At 43.5% G+C, this 16,176-nt stretch overlaps 1 protein-coding gene across 3 annotated transcripts in view; it reads right to left on the minus strand.

Annotated features, from left to right (window-relative positions):
• The window catches only part of WIPF1 (WAS/WASL interacting protein family member 1), an 88,251-nt gene that overhangs the window by 47,686 nt on the left and 24,389 nt on the right, over positions 1-16,176 (minus strand). For 2 of the 3 annotated variants that reach the window (XM_019522951.1, XM_019522950.1), the window contains exon 1: positions 10,070-10,191. The exons of the other annotated variant lie outside the window; for it this stretch is intronic. The gene's annotated coding sequence lies outside the window, so the exon portion shown is untranslated. Of the gene's footprint in view, positions 1-10,069; positions 10,192-16,176 lie in introns of those variants that run through there. 3 annotated transcript variants of the gene reach the window in all.

Here is a 16,176-nt window from a genome sequence, read left to right on the forward strand (position 1 = left end):
CCTACCTCACTTTGCCTCAGAGTGCTAGCCCGGGGCTGGGGGCTGGCAACACTCCTGCTCTTTGAGCAGCCACTGGGGAAAAGCCTGGGACCATGCAGGCAGACCTCCCTAATGAGAGAGTTCTGTTGAGGTCTGGCCATACCCATCCCTTCTGCAGGTAGCTGAACTGAGAAGGGAGGGCTGCTTTAGCCCTCCCATCACCTGGCTTCTAGCCTGAGCCACTGAAGCCTTGTGCCTGAATTTCCTCAGTCCAAAGAGAATGTCTGCCTGGTTTCAAACAAGTTCATCCTAGCTAGCAACTAACCTGCAAACTGGCTTAGTGGTTGCACCCAGAGAGTGGTAGTAGACAGGTTGGTATCGACTAAGAAGGATGTGGGTAGTGGGGTCCCGTAGGGTTCAGTCCTTGGACTTGTACTCGTCAGTGACTTGGATGTGGGTGTGAAGTGTACTCTGTCCAAGTTTGCAGATTATACTAAATTGTGGTGTGAAGTGCACACTCCGGAGGGTAAGGAACGATTGCAAGCAGATCTGGACAGGTTAGAAAAGTGGGCAGTACACAACAGGATGCACTATAACAAGGACAAGTGCAGAGTGCTGCACCTAGGGTGCAAAAATATCCAGCACACCTACTAGCTGGGAAGTGACCCTCTCAGCAGCACAGAAGCAAAAAGGAATCTCAGAGGCATAGCAGACTCCAAGATGAACATGAGTCATCAGTGTGATGAAATTATCAGCAAAGCTAACTGCACTTTTTCATGCATCAGCAGATGCATGGCAACTGGAACCAAGGAGGTGATGCTTCCCCTCTATGTGGCATTGGTCAGACCGCAGTTGGAGTACTGCGTCCAGTTTTGGGTGCCATACTTCAAGAAGGATGTTGATAGACTTGAGAGGGTCCAGATGAGGGCCACTCAGATGGTTAGGGGCTTACAGGACAAGCCCTATGAGGAGAGACTGAGGGACCTGGACCTCTTCATCCTCCGCAAGAGAAGGATGAGAGGGGATCTTGTGGTTGCCTACAAATTCATTAGGGGGATGCAGCAAGGGATCGGAGATGCTCTGTTCACCAGGGCGCCTCTTGGGGTAACAATGAACAAAAAATGGTCACAAACTGAGACAGCAGATTTAGGCTAGATATCAGGAAAAAAAACTTCTTCATGGTAGGGGTGGCCAAAATTTGGAATGGGCTTCCAAGGGAGGTGGTGCTGTCCCTTACCTTGGGGGTCTTTAAGAGAAGGGTGAACAGGCATCTGGCTGGGGTCATCTGGCCCCAGCATTCTTTCCTGTCTAGGCAGGGGTTGGACTTCATGATCTGTTGAGGTCCCTTCTGACCCTAGCATCTATGAATCTATGATTGAATCAATTCAGGCTCAGGTTTTTTGAATGTCTGTCCCTAGCCCAAGAGCCAATATTCTGCTCAGTGGAAACATGTTCTGTGGTTCTTTCCAGAGCCACAGAAGGTATAACACTGACACCAAACTCAGCCTCCAACCCCAAACATCTGCCCCACATGGAAAGACAAAAAGGGACTGGGAACTCTTGTAATAATTAAAGGCTGGTACCTCCTTTAGATGCCATCAAAAGCCATCAGCTAAGATATGATTTTCTTTTATTTAAAAGTCACTGAACTACAACTATTTTGTTTTGTGTTCTAAAAGATTTGTTCAAATGCTTGTTCTCTCTTTTGGAAAAGAGAAGCTTGACATCCACCATTTAAATGTTGACAGACCCTTCCCGTGAGACAGAGAAAAAGTACTGCACTAAGTAAAGACAATGCAAAATTTGAAAGAAAGATTTAGGAGGAATCAAGAAAATATTATTTAGCGTATCTTCGTGTCAGAGCCTCCAGCAGTTCAATGGCATTTAAGGCAACAGTTGAAATTATTCTACCACTGGACCAAACAACACAGGTTATAAGATCCAAAGTTCAATTCGCCTGCACCTTTACTGATGTCATGCATGCCATTACCCGATTACAGTGCCTGTCTGCTCTCTACATTGCACAGATCGGATTATCCCTGCATGTAAGAATGAACGAATGTCTGACATCAATACCAGAAAGACAGACAAGCCTGTGGCAGAACACTTTAACCACCCTGGACATTTTGTCACTAAGTTCAAAGTGGCTGTTCTTAGGCAGAAAAACTTTAAACATGAATTTGAACGGGAAATTGTGAAGCAAGAAATCATCCACAGACTGAATTATATTAAGTACCTGGATTAGTTTGTATAAACCCTGTGTCCCTCAATGGGTTAATTGCTTTGTTGTTCTCTCTTCTACCCACCTTGCCTGTTTCAGCAGTATCTCCTCCTTTTTCCTCCCCCCTGCTATATTTGTAATTAGCAGCTCTGCTTCCTGCAGTCCCTTCACAACATCTGATGAAGGAAGCCCTCTGCTTATGAAAGCATATGCTATATACCCCTCATGTGTTTGTCTATAAAGGTGAAAATCTACCCTGGCTTCTTTATAATTTTGCACAGTTGTCTAAAAGACATTTGTCTAAAAGAAACAAAAGCCCAGTATGCCTGATTAACATACAGACCAAAATCTGAATGGACTGCACTACAATATAGTTTCTTAAATGTATGCAAAGTGTTATTTGTGTTATGGAAGAGGAACTGCAAATACTAATGGAAAAAGCTTTGATTTTCCTGATTATGATTTAATTGTTTAGTCATGATTTTGCATATCACAATTCATCAACATAGAGAATTATCTGAGTTTGAAGTGCTTGACTCTAGAAATGCTTATAGCTGTAGTCCTTAAGCTGCAGGAATCTTGGGAATGGCAAATAATTTTCCTTCAATGCCCTCTTCATAATGGGAACAGCTGCACAGTTGTGCAACCCTAGCTAAGGTGGGGTCCAGACTTGCAGAATACACTTTAGGTGTGATTTAACAACATGGTTAACTTGAGTTTGGACAGACAGAATGGACAATGTTAAATTTGGGTGCATTTTACAAAACGGTGGAAATTGAGTTTAGTATGTTGCAGACTGAAATCTGGTTCCTAAAAATCTCTACAGAAGCGTACAAATAGAAATAGGAATTAAGAACTATTTCAACTGGACTCCATAGACTAACAAAAGTAGTAAAAATGTTTTCAGAACTGAAGCCCAGATAAGCAAGACCACCGTTTTATATTTACATTACATACAAAGGTAGAAGGAAAATCTGTTCCTTGTGTGAATAGGACCTAAGATACTATGGCTCATGAGAGCAAACATTGCATAGCGGTTGCAGCCCTGGGTGGTAGTGATCTTGCAAAACAGATGATCTTGCAAGACTTAGGGTTAAAACACCTACTGAGTTTGTCAAGATGCTTCTAATCAACCAGAGTCACTCTTAGGTGCATCCACACGTGCAATTAGTGTGATGCAATAAATTCCAGCACAGTTCACACCAGAGTCAGCTGTTTCCAGGCACAGTGTTTGTATGTGTACCTAGGACCACAGCAGGTTGAGCTAGGGTGGAGCAGCTCCAGGCTGGCAGAAGGTGTCCCCATCCCCGCAATCCAACAGACATACGCTGTTGGGATTCAGGGGCTGGGGAGACTGGGCTCCACTTTGGAGCTGATCTAGGAGGAACTGCATGTCTGCAGCCTCTACGCCCTAGCCTCACCCCCAACTTCAGCTCAAGTACTGTCTGCAGGATGGGAGGGGGGAGAAGTGGAGCTGGGAGCTCTGGGTTGGGGTTTGCTCAGCCTGCACTGGAATGGGGGCAGGTGGATTGGAGTGTCCCACCTAGGGGGGGGCTCCAATCCACCTATGCCTCCTCTGGTGCTATCAAACTCCAACCCGGAGCTATCTTTCCCCATTTCTCTGCCCTCCCATTCTGCAGACAGCACCAGGGGCAGGTCTGGGCTGATGCAGCCCAGCCCCAATCAGACAGAAGTTAATGAAGGTACTCCACCTTGGAGCGCCTTCATCTAAACCCTCATTAAATGAGGGTTAATTTGGTGCATGATCAGTCACTTTTAAAATGCTCTGCAGCTGTGCAGTTCTGTTCGGGTACGTCTGTAGAGTAGTTTCAAGGGGCCAATAGTGTGACAGATGTCTTTTCTGTCAGTGCCCAGTGACTGCAAACATCAGTACTGAGGGCTACAGTATCCCTCCCTCAGCTTCCCAGAGCCAACGACAGAACTGCACTTCTCTTTCCTCTTTTGCATAGCTTAGTCACTTGAAGACTTCCTTAAATGCTTTATTTAGCTCCTAAACATTATTTAAAGGGCCAACCAGCATGGATTGTTAGCAGAGCTCAGTGATGCTGTCAGAAATGGGGGAGACTGGGGAAAGTTGCAGTATTAAGCAAAAGAGGGGATTTTGTATTTGGTTTGTTTTTTCCCTTTTTTCCGAATTGATGTGGAGACTGAGGAAGTTGCCTTCCCTTATTGTCAAACTGATTTTCCTACCAAGTCTTTTTTTCTTGTAATCTATTAAAGACCTGAGTCCAATAGATCTTGCAAAGACAGGGATCCATCATGTCCACACAGAATAAAACCCTCAAATGTCTTTAGGAGCAATAGTCTTCAACTTTCTACTTACCCCTTTTGGAAAGCATCCCAAATCAAAGCAGCGGGGCAGTAAGAGTGGGGAACGGCAATCTATTGAGAATCAGCCCAAAATAGAATCGTATTAAAACCCTGACATCTTTCCAGGAAAAGGTCAAAACCTTCCATTTGTGATACAAAATGGAAAAGGAGATGGTTAACATTTCATCTTGGAACATATTTGTGAATTCTTGAGATAATACCAAGTCCTTGCCAGAGAATTCTTGAAATAAATTTGAAGATAGATACTTGCTCTGTATTTCATTTCTTGGTCAAGATCTGTGGCCAGAATACATCACCTTCATAGCAAGCAAAATTAGCCTAGCAAAGAAAGACTATAGAATATAAAACCAGAAGGTATCATTAGATCTAGCATGATGATCCCCATTCATTATGGCCAGGTATCCTTTTACAGAGATAAGTGTTTGGAAACCGGTTTATACCCATAACAGAAGTCTGGAACACAAAACTAGTTTATACCTGTAACAGGACAAAAATTCAGCGCACAGACGGGTTAAAAAAAGATGGAACCCAATCTAAGTTTTGTCCCTCCCCCTCCCAGGGTGAACATCTGTTCTGTTCACTACCAATCTAAACTATGCCACTTACAGACAACCATTTAACTTAGATTGAATGTCTGTACCTAGCCTATATTTCACCCAGTTACATCTACACTGGTCTTTTTCTGGCTACCAAGGACACCGAAGATGGAGAAAAAAAAATCTAATAATAAAATAGTCTGCTCCTTTGTATTTAGCTCTACTATGCAGCTAGCTATTCATCGAAATATGCAAACTTTGCAAAATTCATCAATATCAAAATCTAGAAGTCAGAACAAACAGAAATTCACAATGCTTGGACAATTCTGTCGGTTCCTGACTTGCAGTCTTAAAATTCTGAACTGTATTTAGCTTTGGCAAAACACTGGGTGTGCTAGTTTACTTGTGGATCTGGCATAGCATCTGATAAATAACCTAGGAGTATTTAAATCTGTTCCATGACATCAAGAATGAAAAGTGCCACATCAAAAACATTTCAGCTAACCCACCAATATTGCCATTAATTCTGCCCCAGAACAAGCCTTCCCTCTTTCTTAAAAAAAGTGAAAAAAAACCACAAAAGCCCACAAAAACCCATGTAAGAGAGATCATAAAACCTAAGTAAAGCATATTTTGTTGAATGAATGAGGATTTGATTACATTTTCCCGGGTAGCATGCTTTAGCAGGGAACAAAAAGCATGAATATTTTATCTCCAAGGTATCTGCATTTGTGCACATATTTGTTTATGCAGCAGGGAAAAATCATGCATTTGTTTGTGCAAGTGGGAAACGGCACAGGAAATTCTGTCAATCATGCAAAGATGGAAGTTGTCTTTTTTCATCAGCAAATCTGTGCAGGCATCACATACTGTGTATATACTCAGTTCCCCGATTTGTTTCTGTGCTTAAATTTCAGACAATTCCATTATCTCCAATGGAGTCACACCAATGCAAAAACTAACATACCTGTAAATAAGTAAAAGGAGATTCCCCCAAACACATGATTTTTTTAAAAGATTACTGCATAGAGCGCTTGCAGATGCTCCTCTTAAGGAATCAAGCTTCAGTGAACAACTGTATCATAAAGGAGGGTTTTCTTTCCTGTAGTTTAAGGCTATAGAAAAATGCATGCAATAGCTGAAACAGATCACCAGACATAAGCAAAAGCAACCACCTCTCAGTCTCTAGCTGCACAGAGGAGCTGATTACAAAAATGATTTGCAGAACTTGACTTCAGTGGTGGAGGAGGGGTAGCAGAGTTAGGGAGAAGTCCTACAGATACCACAACAGGCAAAAAAAGATACAAAGGGGCATGTAACTTTAGCTAGTGGGAGGTCTTTCAAAAGGATCTAAAATAATATTTAAAAACAGAAGAAACCAGTCAGTTGGAAATAAAGTTCTGAATGCTACTGCAAAGAAGGAAGGAGACCATTGGTATGTTATTGACTTCCAGATATCAAAACGTTCAAACTCTTACTCCTTCCATGCAAGAACCTGCACCAGTTATGGTGGTGAAGTGAAAGCGGGGGCTGTGTAGTCTTTGAGTCTGACCTACAGTGTTCAGTTTTGCATTAGTATAAGTAAATAGGCCCAACACCATATGCTGGGAAACAGGATAGTGAGAGGTAGTTAGTCATGTTAGTCAGAAAAGAGACAAAAGGCTTGGTAAATATACACCTTATAAACCATGGGGGGGCAAAATATGGCATGCGGGCTGGATCCAGCCTACCAAGGGATTTTTTCCAGCCTGTGGCAGATCCCTCAGTCTCGCCCGACCGAGGTATGTGGGACAGTCCAGGGCATGGCAGATGTGGCTGGTCCCGCCATCCCTGGGTGTGCAGAGGGGCTGGGGTAGCATGGTGGCCAGACTCCATTTCCCAGCAGTGGTGGCTCCTTCCAGCTGCCACTGCTGGACCTAGTCCCCTTGCACAGGCACCCCAGCCCATCCATCCCACACCCACTGCTGGGGGTGGAACCCATGTAGGCAGGGTGCACGGGCCAGGTGACTGAGATGGGATCAGGGGGAGCAATGTTTGGGAGTAAGATGGGTGGATAGGCCTGGGGAGACCCTGGGATCTTGGGGAGTGACAACATGGGCTAGGGCCTGGGACAGAACTACATTCACTTCCCACACATCTCTGTTCACAGAACCAGGATTTTTGGTCTCCCTGGCCCCAGTCCTGCTCTGTCAACACCCTGCAATCCCGGGGTCTCCATGGACATTGGCTGGGCAACGCATCTGGGTCCTAAATCCAGAGCCAACAGTGGGGAAAGTCACCACCACAGTACATGCTGGGATTTCCCAGAGAGCTGGAGCTGGTGAGAAACTACATATTTTAGTAATCTTGTATTACTAAAATACAATTTATCAGTTACTGATAAATTTGGCATATTTCTAGGTTTGGAATTTTTTTAAATATTATTTGGAGGTCATAGTGTAGACTTACCAAACTGTGTGCAACTGCCCAGAGAATACAGTCAAATTTTAAAAAATAACCCAGTAAAATCAATATACTTATCCTAGAAGCTGAGATTACAATAATATACTTCACAGGTGGGTGAGAATACACATGCACCCTTCAGTGGAAGTGGAAGAGGCATTTTAGCTGAGTACGGAATTTGTCCCCATCTGGTTTCATTTTTGTATTTTCTTTTTTGGTTTCCTTTGCTCTCCAAGTCCACTTCTATTTCCATGGGTTTAGTCTGCCCCTTTTATTCATTCTCCTTTTCTGGAAGCTTTCCTTTTAAATTGCTTGAAAACTAAATACCTGTTTAATAATACAAACTGATGTAGCAGCCTTTTTTTTCCTTTTATGTCCTCCCTCTCTCCCCAAGCAAGATACTTGTTGCCTAGGACCACATTTAAAAAATAAAATCAAATATTTCTTTTTTTCCCTTTCTAAAAAGCAAGGAAAATGTCCTATTCTATCTTTTTTTGGAATCTTGCAATTCAAACAGAACTTATACTAGGAGTTTTACCATTAAGCTTATTTTGCTCTCCTTCATCTTTTTAAAATGTGTGTTCCCTCCCCTCCCCCAGCCCTTGATAAACCCACAAGAAATAGGTGGTTTTTAGCAAGTTCACAAGGTTTGTGCCAGGACTACAAACACCGCCAGAACAGGGAGACTCACTGAGTTTGGAAAGCATAAGTGTTTTACAGAAACAGGTTGAAGTAGAATTTAGACCAAGTCCTACTTACACTCCGGACTTATGAGTAGTTGTAAACTTGGCAAGACTAAAGAGAGTCACCTGAACTGGGGGTTATAAATTCCACATTAACTCCCATGGATTTTCAGTGTGCCATGTGGGAACAATGTAGAAAGTCTCCACTTGTTCTAGGAAGAAGAGAGCAGGAGCAGGACAGTGAAATCAGGGCCTGCTATTAGGCCTTCTGTTAGTCCATAGGCCTAAGAAAATGCTTAAAATGGAACAGAAACAAGGTTTTAAAAATATGTTCAATATCAGCCTTTACTCTCATGCTTATCTTCAGTCCTCCAACCATCATCCAGAAGTCACAAACCTTTATAATCCTAGGGAAAACTATGCTGCAAATCAAGATGGAGGACAGTTCTACTATTAATTAGACCCTGTCCCATCCACCTCAGGATGAGCTGAATAACTCTCATTCATGGCCCAATGCTTTTAAAAAGACCCCTTGGACCTAGACAAGAGCTCAAGATTTCCTTGCCTGTTCAACATATCTTATTCCCCTAATAACAGATATACATCATATATAAACACAAGCAAACTGCTACCACGTTTTCAGTCCATATTGGGTATTATTAATTCTCTGTATTACCATAGCACAACATACTATGGTCCAATTCAGTCTGCTGGGTGCTATACAAACACAGAAGAAAAAAAAAATACAGTCCCCAGCCAAAAGAACATCTTGTCAAAATACCCAACAAATCCCCTTGTATATTATAAGAGAACATGCTCTGGAAATGTATACGCACAAGAGGGAAAACCACATTTTTACATATTATACCTACTGGAGTTCTCTCGTTAGTATGTAGAGTAGAACCGAGGGCAAACATAATTGTGGGCAAGACTGCAGAATTCCTCCATTAAATTTATTTCTATGTTGTCTGATTGACACTTTAATGTACTAGTACAACATTTTATTTCTTACCTTCCAAAGGTTTATATTATTTGTCACACCAAGATTTCTGACTTTTAAACCACAATGTGCTGGTAATGTTATTTACAATTAACACATCTGTTGACAACTTTAGCAAGAGATATTTTGTATTGGAATTAAAGGAAGATCTTGTTCATTTTATTTATTCTGAATATTCTAAGTGGAATATAAAATACATGTATTATGTTTTATTTCAGCTCTCAGAGTTTCCAAGTATCAGAAATTCAAATTACAGGAAAGGTTGCACAGAATTCCATATGGAATTGATGTGGGGAGGAGACAAAACTCATATTTTCCATAGTAAATAAAATGAATGTATTTAAACCCCCCCCCCCAAATCTAAGGTGAAAGGGGAGGTGGGAAAGGGAGAGGAGGAGAGAAAAAGGTGAAATACTGTTTATTCTAGGCACTCAATATCAGGCAAAAACTATTCTTTTCCTAACTTACAATATCCACCAACTTTTAAAAAATTGATTTATTTGTACTTTAATTGAAAAAAATCCTTTCTTCATTACAAAAATAAGGACAAACCAGTAGTAGTGGTTTGACAGTGCAAGTCTGTTTTAATACAATTCTTATTTTATTATTTATTATTGGAGTGCAAATCCAAAACACTGCAATGCAGGAAGCCAAGTTAAAAGTTCCTTCATTTGCACTATAATGCCTCCATGTTGGTCCTATAACAGCTTGCTTTTAGAGGCCATAAATCAAACACAACCAATATAAGTGCAAGGCTAAAGCCTTCCTATTCAAATTACTGTTAAAAGAGACTTTTAAAAATTTGCACAACACAACTTTAGAGTGGTTAGAAACACCCATTTTTTAAAAGACTAACCTGGGTTGTTTTAATCCGTTGGAGAGAGCACCAAATGCTGAAGTTCCCCTTCACTCGTTTCCTGTAAGAACTGCATGTGACATCACACTTCCTCACCATACCTTGGTAACTCATCTCATTTACTAGCCAGAGACACATAAAAGGAGAACTACTTGTTTTCACATACAGCATGCTTACATCTCCCACTGCTTAAGTATGTCAGGATACATCACTGATGCTTTCCAGGATACATCACTGATGCTTTAGGAGTGAGCACCAAGGTTAGGTAAAAATATCTGGAAAACCCGAGGTGGAGTAGCAAACAGAACACACATTTGCCCTTTGAGAGGGTGGGGAGTGTGAAAAAATACTCTGCTCTCTTTCTCTGTCTCTTGGCTTAAGACAGCCTCAGCCCAGCCCCCTCTGCTTATCACCTGGGCAGCAGGGCCTGACCTGGTCACCTGGGCAATGGGGCCTAACCTGGAGAAGTTCGTGTGGGAGGGGGGAACTAACTCTTCCTTTGTCCTGCAAGAGAAATGTTGGGAAAAGGACAGGCAGTCATCTTGGAACTCGCTCACACAGAAAGATGCGCCTCCAGAGCTCCCCTACCCTCTGAATGTATAAGTGAGTATCTTACCTTAAATTCAGCTAGTATATTAGGAATATGTAGTTTAGTTCTGTATTCAAAGGGTCCTCAAACCCCTTCTGTTTTGCTTAAGGCATTTTTCTCTAAAATCTCTTTGCTCTATATCTACCCCTTTCCCTCTCTCCCTGAATAAAAGGCTGCTTGCATGCAGTGAGCCGGCTATGTATTCCTGTGGGGATAGGGGTCAGATAGCTGTTATAGCTCCCTTGGCTTGGCTAGCTAAGGTAGACATGGCTTTTTACTTTCCTCTTGTACTGGAGGCTGCTTGTGAATGCTTCGAGCTAACAGAAGCACCTCAAAACCACACGGTGGGCAAAGCCCCCCAAGGCTTACAGGGTCTATGTACCCCAGGTGGCACAGAGCCCTAACAAAGACCAGACCCTGGGTGGTGGCAGCGATTATCACAGGCTTACAGGTGTGCTCCAGGAAGGGAGTTGGCCAGACACAGGAACCCCTGGGGAGACACCCAAAGCATGGTTTCAGGCCAGGTGCAGTGAGGTGGGTGGCTCAGTGCAGGAGTCCCCCCTACTGGCCTGCCACAGAGAATACAAAACTTAGATCAGGTTCCACCATTTTTAAACCAGTCTGTGTGTGCTAAACTTCTGTTCTGTTACAAATATAGACAAATTTCCAATCACTTATATCGCTAAGGCTAAGTACAGACATTCAAAAAGCCCGAGCCTGAATTCATTTAATCTTTTAATCTTTGCAGGTTAATTTAACTTGCATAGACTGAACTGAAAAGCAAGTAAATAGACATTCACTTTTTATTCCAGAAATGCAGCCACTTGCCTGCAATGGCTCAGGGTTGGGCACTGGAACCACAGTGGCTGGAAGGCTGGAGGGAAGCTGAGCTGTAGGGGTGTGGTCAGGCATGGGCAAGCTGAGTATGATTGGGGAGGATTTAAATCCTCACCCTGACCTACAGGGACCCCAGCTGGGGTGTGCCTGGAAGGGGAGAGGGGAAGCAGCCCTTGCCAGGCCTTCGGGGGCAGGAAGGAGCATGGCCAGGCCCCGACCCTCAGGGCACCAAAGTGTTGAAGAGTGAGAGCGGGGGCTTGGCCACACCCTTGGTGGCTGTCACAGAGCCACTGTGGCAGGCAGGGCTCTCCCACTCCTCCTCCTCCTCCCCCACCATGAAGCTGCGGGGGGCAGGAGGCAGCTCTGTGTGGCACTGCCTCAGGGCTCAGGGCTGGAGGGGCACAGCATTGGGCCCCGGTGTGGGGCAGGGGGGAAAACTGGCTGCAGGAAGCCCTTGGTGGCTTTTTCCGCAGGAGTATAGAGCCCCCTGGTGAGCAAACCCTCCACTCTTTAGATTCTAGTACTTGTACTGGAGGGTCTGGCCAGGACTCAGGCAGAGGTTGCACTAGAGGACCTATGGAGGTCCCTGCCAGCCCTGCTTCTCTCTGATTTTCCCCCCCTCCTACCTCTTCACCTCAGGCCTGGGGGTGGGATCGGGGTCTGGCTATGCCCCTGCTCTCCCTGCTTCAGCAGTGGGGGAGTGGAAGCCAGGCAGACCCTGAATGGGGTCCCCTGCTGGGGGGAGCGGGGATTACATTTCTCCCTTTCCCTCAGGTTACTGGCATCTGGCCACACACCCACTCCTGCTGCTGGAGCAGCGAGGGGAGCACTCCAAAGTAGGGTTTCCCACCCCCTTCTAGGCCAACCAGAGCAGTGATAGTATTCCGGCTAGGGAGGAGAGGGGTTGGGCCAACCCTGCTCCACTGGAGCAGACAGCCCAGCCCAGGGCTGCAAAGCATCCTGTGATGCTGGGGGATTGTGAGTTAACTTAAACCAGGAAGGGGTCTGGGACAGAAGTTTCATGAACTGGTTTGACCTAAATCAGTTAAGTCTGAAACTACATTCAACCAGGTTTATCTTAAACCAGTTTTGGCTATTTTGAAACCAGTTAATACACACTGAATTGCTATTCTGTTACAGGTTTAAACCAGTTTCTGACCACTTAAACCAGTTTATGTATAACTTCTGTCCCTAGCCCAAAGGTATAATGTATGTACCTGGCTCAAGAGTCTTTGTATGCTACATTTACACCTCCCCTATAACTGTCCCTGCCCCTTCCAGGGTAGGTAGGCTTGCCTTGGCCTAAGCTGTCTGCCCCAGCTGGGCAGGGAGGTATGCTCTGGCACCACTCCCCCTCTTCCTCCTCTGACAGGTTCTGGCTTGGGCCACCATAGACATGTGGTTGCATTTCTGGAACCAAAAGTGAATGTCTGTTCTCTTTCTTATCAGTTTAATTTATGCAGTTTAGACTAACCTGTGAAGATTGAATTGATTCAGCCTCAGGCTTTTTCATTGTCTGTACTTAGCCCATATGAGTAGGAAATGTTTGCTTCCCTTTTACCTTTCTTGACATTGATATAAACCATGATTGAGTAAAGAGATGAGTTTAGAAAGCTGAACCCTGCAATCAAAACTGAAGAAAATTCAGTTGCTGGATATTGAGCAAATAACTCTTCTCTAATCTGAAAATATAAATTTGCATGCAAGATCACACCATCACATTTTTTTCAAGAGAAAAGCACAGCTATACCCACAGCAATGCAGGTGCATTTGTGACTGAAAAGCCATTCAACTGTGAACATGGGAGCTTATGCCTGAGACTCATTTTGGGAACCTAAATGCCCACTTGGGCTTATGACGATGGAATTTTGTGTGTGTATGAGCATATGTTTGCAGACACATCCTGCTGTGCCCTCCATTGAAAAATGTACGTCCAAACAACCAACTAACGGCTGTAGTACTGGAAGACAGTTCAGAGCACTGCAAAATGCCGGCAGTGGAAGCTGTCTCTCTGACAGGCACTCAGAGGTATTATAGCTGTACCCTAAGTAGAGAGAAGCTGAACGGAAGTTGAAGAGTTCAGGAAGTTGCTCTGTGTTTGTTCTCAACACACTGCTCCATTGTACTAATCTTCAGTTTCAACAAATCATTTAGAAGCTTTTAAAGATTAACAGCTATCACTGACAAGAGCTGGTTTCTTTTTTTCCATTTTAAGAAAGAGGCTTAATTTACAATACCACAGTTATCATCTTAACTAGCACAGATGAGCTAGCCTTATACGGCTAGCTGTGCCAGAGTTCTGCTTGGAGCAGCTGACTGGGCAAACCTAGCCTTGTGCTCCTTTTTCCTGGGGAGAGTCTGAGTGCAGTTTGTCCACAGTGCAACTAGAACAGTCCCCAAACTGCCTTACAGGTTTCCTAGAGGCAGAGTCACAGCTGGACACCATGGTGCAGCAACACTCCAGTGTACCTCTTTGCTGGTAGAAGGACAGAATTGCACAGACGTAGTGATAAAGTGAGCTCAGGCTCATGAAAGCTCACACAACATATCTTTCATTTTAGTTAGTCTATAAGTTGTAAATCTACCCTACTTTTACAGAGCTAGTGATGCCATTTTCATTCTATTCAATGTCACAGGAACCCTTGTGATGTGGCTTTTGCCTGGCACTTGAACCATCACTGTGACCCAAAGATCTGTCTGATTGTCCATTATCAGCATGCAGCATTCTGCATACCCACTATGACCTTTTTAAGTACTCCTAGGGGTATGCTTACCCCTAGTTGACAACCACTGACCTGTAGAAACCCAAAGCATTATGCAGTGAGCCAATTATTTGTAACTAATGCTGAGCTTCATCTTTTATGAAATTAACTCATCCTTTTCTCTTTTGAATGCTGGGTATACTTAAGTTTCTTCTTGTGAACATCCTGTGGTAAATTAACTAACAAAATGTAAATAATATATTTGTAGATCAGATTGTACCATTGCTCACTCTTATAAAAAAGATTCAATGGTATCTTATGTCTGAATGAAATACCACTCTTTTTAGGGCCACAGGGGTGTGTAGTGGGTAGAGGGATGTGCTTCTGCAATATGCCAATATGCATGGCTATAGTGACAATTTATAGCAATGTTAATTGCCCCATGGAAATCACACACTTTGAGGTTTCTAATTGGTAGTAAAAGTAAGCATTAGTTTATAACAATACCTGCAAGTATTTTGGGCAATGCGATATATGCAATAGGGAATGCCAAGTTCCAGAATTTACCAGTCATGAATAAGTCACATCTAACATTTTTCTTAGAGGACTATAACGCGTGTAGCATATGCATGATAATCCATGTCCTTCATAGATATGATCTTAGTCTGAATACACACCTTGATTAGCGAAATCTGAAAAAGATTGTCTATGTATATATTTCTACTGTGCCTATCACAGTCAAATATGTGCAGACATTTTAATGACATTATACAGGTTTCCCTCACTTTATGCAAGTTCTGTATATGCAAATTTGCTCTTATGTGATGACTTTTTTTATACCAAAAATTCATTATATGTGAGATAAAATCATTCTTATGCAATCGGTGTGGTGGAAGCCTGCAGTCAGCTGCTTTATATGGTGCATTGTGGGAGCAACGCGTACCAAAATATAGTCTCCTGTGTGGGTCTGTGCTTGCTCGTTGTTTGTGACACTTGTTTCTGTAGTTGCCATCCCCATTATGATAGTGCCCTGTGCTTGTGTGTACTGTCTGCTGTTGGTGAATACCAAAATTGTCTTGTGAAAGTGGTAGAAATGGGTCTGGGGGTCAGTACAGTCGAGGTCTTGGAACGTATCCCTATTTGTTACATTGTAAATGGGCTCTCTTTATATGAATTTGAGCTATGCGCTGTTTTCCAGGAACGCACATACAGCATAAAGTAAGGGAAACCTGTACTAATTGTGAAGACAATTTGTACAAGTCCTTAACAGACATAACATACACAAATGCCTGAACACCAAAGCAGGTGAAATGGGAGCTAGCAGGTTACTGGGGAACCATTTGAAAAAGCTTTAGAAATGTCCATTCATGTTCCAAGTGCAGACATTTGTGGGGTTTAGGGCGAGGTTAGATCACATTAAAAAGGGCTATACGATCTAACTTACTTCACCCCAGTGTGGACCTTACACTGCGACTTGGTCTCAGTGATTGGAAATCAATCTAAACTCATAACTGTACAGAAGTTCTGTGTGCACAGACCAGTGCAACCAGTCTAAGATAGACTTGGATCAATGTACACTCAAACATAATCAATCTAGGTTGAAGTGGTGCATTTGATTGTATGTTATCTGCGTAGCCCCAGTCCTGAGGCTGTGGTTTTACTACCCAACACCCATGGCACTGGCCTATTTTTAGCCCCTTGGCTCCTCACCTCCCCGCAACCCTCCAGCCCACAAGGTGCTCTGGGTGCTGATTTTATCAGTGTTAACTGCTGCTGGGAGCCAAGAAAGTAACTGTTGGTGGGGAGAAGGGTGAGAGAGATGGGGGTATAGGTTTGCTGGGTGGGGAGGCTAAAAATAGCTTCTGGTCCCCCCCAAAATCCCCTGTGGACCCCCTCAATCCTCCCAGACCCCAATGACCCCCCCATGGATTCCATCTGCCCCCACCCACTCCCATGGTTGTGCCTGCTCCCCAACCTGA

Source organism: Gavialis gangeticus, unplaced genomic scaffold, assembly GCF_001723915.1.
Source record: "Gavialis gangeticus isolate Ggan-Ray unplaced genomic scaffold, GavGan_comp1, whole genome shotgun sequence".
NCBI lineage: Eukaryota > Metazoa > Chordata > Crocodylia > Gavialidae > Gavialis > Gavialis gangeticus.